At 38.3% G+C, this 7,051-nt stretch overlaps 1 long non-coding RNA gene across 1 annotated transcript; it reads left to right on the top strand.

The window, feature by feature from the left end:
* The first annotated feature begins 3,946 nt into the window (after positions 1-3,946).
* On the top strand, positions 3,947-6,734 carry LOC135363037 (uncharacterized). Its single transcript, XR_010408740.1, has 3 exons — positions 3,947-3,959; positions 4,677-4,920; positions 6,638-6,734. It is a non-coding gene; the product is annotated as an uncharacterized LOC135363037 (long non-coding RNA).
* Positions 6,735-7,051: the final 317 nt, after the last annotated feature.

Genomic DNA, 7,051 nt, shown 5'->3' with positions numbered 1-7,051 from the left:
AAATCCCATGTTTTATTTTTATAATTTTATTTTCTTTAATGGAGTATGCATTTGATCAATCATTTAGCTTTTTCTTATATCAGTAACTGCACTGAACTAACACTACAGAGGGGGTAACACTCTTGTTCCTGCACAAAGCATGCCATCTTGCCCCCTCCACAACTTAGATTTTTTGTCCTATCTTCTCTTCATGGTATTTTTTCATAGTATTTTTTATTACTTTCTTTGGTACCAGGTTGTCAGCCTAATAAGATGTGAGGGACTAAGAGTTTGAATTCTCATATATGTGTGTTTGCTGTTGGCTACCTGGCTCAATACTTGTAGTTTATTTCTGGGACCTTAGAGAGTAAAAAGGGAAATTCATCAAACTGTGGATAAAATAACAGAAAACAAATGTTGGGTGGCAACTGGAAGACTTCCATTGAGTAAGTTCTAGTACTTAGATTTTCATAACATGCTTTTATTATTCAAACTTCTCTCTTTTGCAGAATTCCAAGTTTTTAATTCTTTTAAGTAGGCAGGAATGAGGTGTAAAGTTACTCTTAGTTAGGTAAAGTCTTTTGTATCTGTGACTTACAGTAAAGAGCAGTACCATCCAATGGAAATATATTGTGAGTCATGTATTTAATTGTAAATTTTCTAACAGACCCAATAAAAAAGTAAAAAGAAACAGGTGGAATTAATTTTAGTAATATATTTTACTTAAGCCAATATATCCAAAATATCATTTCAACATCTAAAAATTATTGAGGTTTTTTTTACTCTTTTTTTCATACTAAGTCTTTGAAATCCCATGCACAATTTATACATGCAGCATATCTCAATTTTGATTAGCCATCTTTCAACTGTTCAATAATCACACGTTGCTGGTTGGCTATCATTTTGGACTGCACAGTATGGAGGATTTTCTTCCTTTAATCTCTAGGTCTCTGTGGGTCTAATCAATCAATAGCCTTTGTGAAAAACTTTGAGGGGTTTAATGGAAAGTCATTCTATTTAAACAGGCCTTGTTTACCTCTATCTCCCAAGGTTAGATTTTTCTATTTAATAATATCTGACGTGGCTCTTAAAGTCAGCACTTCATAAAAACGTCCCAAGGATTAATGAAGAATGGCCGAATTCACTCTCCACGGATGTTAATTATAATTTATAATGCATATTTATATGCAATCCATTTCCCTAACAAATCTTAGTGGTGCATTTCCAATGTGACAGGCTGAAGGGTAGAGACATGAAAACTTGCAAAACCAGACAGTTTCTGCCCTCAGGGAGTATCCATTCCAGTGAGTGAGAAGGAAAGATGAATCAAATGACCAGGTTTTATAAATGTAAAATCACAACAGTGAGAAATGCTGCAAACGAGTACACACGGTCTCATGAACACACACAAAAAAGAGGTTTGACCTGGGGGCAAGGTCAGGGAAAACTTCCTTGCGGAAGTGGTGCTTGAGCTGAGATCTAAGGGATGAGTGACCCTGACCAGGCAGAGAGGAACTGGGAAGGATACACTGTGGAGTTTGATATCAATCTCTAGTTTTGTCTCATGAAGAAACTGATGAAGAGAAACTTTTTCCCTGTGGCCTAAGGAACAGTTCTCAACCAGACTGAATTCTTGGCTTTTCTTCCTGAGAGTCTGTCAGGAGCCCAGCACAGTCTTTTCCTGTAACTTCAGTGCCAAGTGAGGAGAGTCTCTTGTGTTTCAGGGATTTTCATGCTCTTGTTTCTGCTTAGGGTTTTTAGTACGCCCAGGACTCCTTTGGATATACATTTTATCCTTGTTTTAAGATGCAATATATGAAATATGTGAAAATGGGAACTTCTGTATAATTACTTCACCAAAAATGTGGTAAAAATTTTTGCAACATATTAAAAATAATATAAGATAAAGAATGCTTACAAATCAGTCAAAAAAATACAACAAATAAGATGGACAAAGGACAAAAACAGGCAATTCAGAGAAGACAAAAACAAATGACAAAAGCACATGAAGCTCAGCGGTGATGAAAAAAATAATAACGTCTGTTGATTTTGTTTAGCTTCTCTTATTGAGAAAGATGATAAAGAGCAGGATGTGTCTCTAAGAAAACAGGCATTCTACTATACAGCTAGGTAGAAGGGTTGCTTGGGGTCATCTTTCCTCTAGTGCCATATTCAAGAGGCACTAGAAGACAGAGTATATGCCCACTAACCCAGTATTTTAATTCTTGGAATTTATCCTGGGGAACTCACCAGACAAGTGGTTCAAACAAATGTATAAATTTTGGGCTATGATACTTATAAAATGCCTACTTAAATATCCAACAACACAAGATTGCTTAAAAATTATGTTAATATACATAAAGATATTGTAAGGGGGATGCCTGGGTGGCTCAGTCGTTAAGCGTCTGCCTTCGGCTCAGGTCATGATCCCAGAGTCCTGGGATCGAGGCCCGCATCTGGCCCCCTGCTCGGCGGGAAGCCTGCTTCTCCCTCTCCCACTCCCCCTGCTTGTGTTCCCTCTCTCGCTGTGTCTCTCTCTGTCAAATAAATAAAATCTTTTAAAAAATTTTTTAAAAAATATTGTAAGGTATGATATATATGGGCCCTTATTCATAGAGGAAGATATTCACAGCATTCTGATAAATGAAAAGAAAAACAGAGTATGAAGCAGTATGAATGATATGATCTGGTATTTTTGGTAAAAATTTCTGCACGCATATGCAGTATATGAGTGTCCTTACACTGGAAAAAGTCTGGAACATATAAAGAAGTTTTAACACATAATGGTGTGATTATGTATAATTCCCTTTCTTTTTATTAATCTAGATTTTCTGGTTTTAATACCAGTTTCCTCTCATACTTAAGAAATAAACATTCCTTTTAAAATAATTTATTCTCATTTAGAAAAATTCAGAAAAATGTTTTTTTAAAAGAAAAACAATGAAAAACATTACCCATTGCATTACCATCCAAAATCAACTGCATTAATGTTGTGAAGTGTTTACCTTCAATTTTTTTAAAGTACAACTTTTTTGAAATATTGTTTTGATCATATTTAATTGAGCTTCTAAGACCAGTGTTAAACCTTGCCTGAGGGACAAGCTTTTACAGACGATTTTCTGGTATCCAATTACAGGGTTTTTCCATAATAGGGGGATAACAGTTTATAATTAGGTTGACTGAATTTAAGCTTTACCCAGATACCCTTGTGAGACACCACCTCTCCTCATTCTTGGTGTATCTAATTTACTCAGATGCGGGTTTTTTTAAGGCCGACAATTCTCCTTAAAAATTTTGGCTGAACTAGGTGAAGTGCCTATAAACAATCACACAAGATAGTCCTGCAAATAACCAGAATGAGCATTAAGAAGAAGATTATTACCCATCACCTATTAAGGAGACCACTTATGATGAGCACTGGGTGTTGTATGGAAGTGATGAATTATGCAATTCTACACCTGAAACTAATACTCCACTATATGTTACCTAACTGGAATTTAAATAAAAACTTGGGGGGAAAAATAAATAAAAGCTAAAAAAAATGAATAAGATTATTAGTGGTTTTATTAAAGAAACAAAGTAACGGTGGCTAAGAAGAGGGACTCTGGAGCCAGAGTACCTGGGTTCAAATCTTAGCTCTGCCACTTTCTAGCTATGTAACCTAAGAATAATTATCTAGCTTTCTGTGCCTTCATTTTCTCTTCGTCAAAATTGGAAAAATAAAAGCATCCATCTCATACATTGTTAGAAGCATTAAATGAGTTGTTACAGGCAAAACACTTACAATAATGTGTGATACAAATAAATGTTAGTTTCTATTGTTACTTAGAAACCATACCGACTTGGAAATGATGCCAGATGCACAACGGTTGAAGGGTGTAGGAATGCGCCCTGTGATTGCACCAGCACAATACACTGAACAGACACGTGCCCTGCATGCTAGAAGGTGTTCCACACATCCCATCTTACCAGGCCTTACAGTAAGTGTTGTTTCTATTTTCAGGATTATGAAACTGGAGTTCCTAAAGTTAAGTAACTTCCCAAAGTCACAAAACAGTTAAAAAGAGACGGAACAAGGATCACTGAGAGGACAGGCGCCCCCTTTTAGTTGTTAATTTCTGGACTAGGAAAATCTAAAAGGCAGAAATAAAGATGGCATAATTTTTTTTTCATATTTTCCCCTCTTCCTTCGATGGCAGAGAGTTTCTCTTCATTAATTCAACAACATTTATGGAACACCGGCCGTGTGCCAGGCACTGTTTTAAGAACAGAAGCTACCCTGTCCTCTAAGCGTTTATTTCCTAGATGGAGAGATGGGCGATGAGGAGTATGCCAGTTATTAAGCTACTGTCTCTCACCTCCAAACCACCCTTCTATACACAGCGTTGCGATGGTGAGGCACAAACTCGCCCCTCCTTAACCAGCCCCGGGTACCTGTCGTCGAGTGCCTTAGCCAGGGTGGAATGAGGCTCCTGCTCAGCCCTGAAGATCCAGGGAGCACCCGCTCACCCTCACCCCACCCCAACTCCCTCTTGATTTTCCCGAAGCTAGAAGCTGGAAGCCATAGGAGCCCTAGGAGAGAGTGAGCACAGAGATGGAAGGAGCACAACTGACAGGAATTCCCGCAGGTAGGGGGGCAGGTAGGGGCTGAAGGGGTGTGCTTTGCCCGCTGTTTCCCTGTAGAGCTTTGCCAACAGGGGGCGCTACAGGGAGGGCGGAAGGCTAGAGGAGAAAGGAGATGCTTCCTGAGAGCCTACCTGCTGTTCGAACTCTGAGCATCACTCTAGAACGGCGAGTAGCAGCGCCTTCCATAGCAGCAGGTGAATCCAGCTTGCAGTTTCAACGAATGGAGACCCAGCTTCATCATGTTCCACCTCAAAACGTCAGCGTCGACTGGCTGGGCTGCCTTTTCAGAGATCTGAGCTTCAAGAAGGCCCGAAGGTACTAAGTTTAATCAATTTCCTCCCTTTGTGCTCCCACCCCCAGGGGTGATAGGTGCTTCCAGCAGTTAGTACCTCTGTGAGACCGGAGAGTTCTCTTTACTTAGCCTTTCAGTTAGTAAATTGACAATGTAGTATTTTGATAAGTAAATGTATCGTTAGTTACCTAGTTATTGTCCCATGTTGAACAACTACTATTTCTAGTTTTTTACTTCTACACATGGCTGCCATGAAGATTAAGTAATAAGCTTTTTCGTCTTCTTTTTTTTTTTAAGATTTTATTTTATTTTATTTTATTTATTTATTTATTTATTTATTTATTTATTTATTTTTGACAGAGAGCTAGAGAGCATAAGTAGGCAGAGTGGGCAGGCAGAGGGAGAGGGAGAAGCAGACTCCCCGCCGAGCAGGGAGCCCGATGCGGGACTCGACCCCGGGACTCCAGGATCATGACCTGAGCCGAAGGCAGTCGCTTAACCAACTGAGCCAGCCAGGCGCCCCAGCTTTTTCTTCTTTTTCAGGATTTAGGATTATTTCTTTAAGAGAGATTTCCAGTAATTGAATTACTATGTTAAAGAGTATGGCTGTTTTAATACTCTCCATGTATATTAATACATACTCACATATGGCTAAAAAATGCATTTATGTGTGTATGTATCTTTCCAAAACATTTTGCCAATTATTCTTCTCCAAGAAATGAAAGACAATGTTTGTATCATTTTTCCTAACCGGTTCTCGACAAATTATATATATCTTGTTTTTGTTTAATATACTTGTGCTGTATTACTTGTGTGGTCTAGCATGTTTTCACATGTTATTGCATAAATTTTGAGATGTGAGTTAATGTTTTTTTAATAATTTACTGTTCTTCTGAATGCTTGATGTCAGTAGGCTAATGGATTTTATATTTTAAGTCATGCCCACGATAGGAGTGAGTAAGACTCTGGAAAGATGATTTGATTCCTTTTAGCTCTCAGAATTCCAGGAAACAATAGTCATAATTTAAACAGTTCCTTAATGGTCCCAAGATACTCTCAGCAAGTGATCCCTAAAGAGGAATAGTATAGGTTTTTAATAAATGATATAGAAATTATAGCCATTTATTTTCTCCTGAAAATAATACAAGCTTTTATTGGATAACAAACAGTACGGCAAACTCCTTAATAGAGAAAATTGCATTTAACCAAATTTTCTACTCTTTACCAGACTTCTTAGTAAATTGCCAGCACTCGGTGATTACTAATAATTTCACATTTTTGAGTTCTAGTTCATTGTTTTAGTGCCATCATACAGTCTTTTGAATGAGGGTAGATGATTTTCCATTTTCAACGGTCACCCTCACTAAACTCAATTTGTTTTCTTTTAATCAGAGGATTAAGTTAATCAGTGATCCTTCTTAATGCCTTACTGGGGTATTGTTTACATGTGGGGTGATAGTTTGGAGGATTAAATAGATACTGTCATTAAAAAGAGGAAAATCCTATGTTCCTTTATGGATAAGTAGCAAAAATAGCAAATTGTAAGCCCAATCCATTCTCCCTTTCTCCTTTAGTAACTAGTCTCTAGTTCTACCCCTGTAGTGATGAGCTGGCCAAGAGCCTAGCTTTCCCATGCCTCTGGCAACTAGGATGACCTGTCAGATACAGGTGGAAGACATTGGGTGGGACTTCTGGAAAAACCTGTTGGCCTTTCTTTCTCTTTGCCCTGTATCCTAACAGAAATGGTGATATGATGGCTGGAGTTCCAGAAACCACCCTGTGGCCTTGAAAATGGAAAACATGGGCTGAGTACGGCAGAACAGAAAGAAAGAGCATAGTTCCCTGATATATAGTATGTACACAATATATATACAATATGTGTAATGTGCTTTCCTCAACCACATTGAGCTTCCTAGCTTCAGATTACTCTAACATGAGACAGAGCTATGTGTCTTTTGTTTAGACTATTGTCCCTAGTATTAAAATATAATTCCTTCTTTTTTTTAGAGAGAGAGAGTGAGAGAGTACTTGCGAGCGAGTGGGGTGTGGGGGCCAAAGGGAGAGGAAGAGAATCTTAAGCAGACTCCACACTGAGTGCAGAGTCTGATGCAGGGCTTGATCTCACGACCCTGAGGTCATGACCCTGAGATCATG

The sequence above is a fragment of the Mirounga angustirostris genome, unplaced genomic scaffold (assembly GCF_029215605.1).
Source record: "Mirounga angustirostris isolate CCGP_5_RB_7025 unplaced genomic scaffold, mMirAng1.0.hap1 SCAF_2, whole genome shotgun sequence".
NCBI lineage: Eukaryota > Metazoa > Chordata > Mammalia > Carnivora > Phocidae > Mirounga > Mirounga angustirostris.
This window is presented reverse-complemented; position numbering and strand designations above follow the sequence as displayed.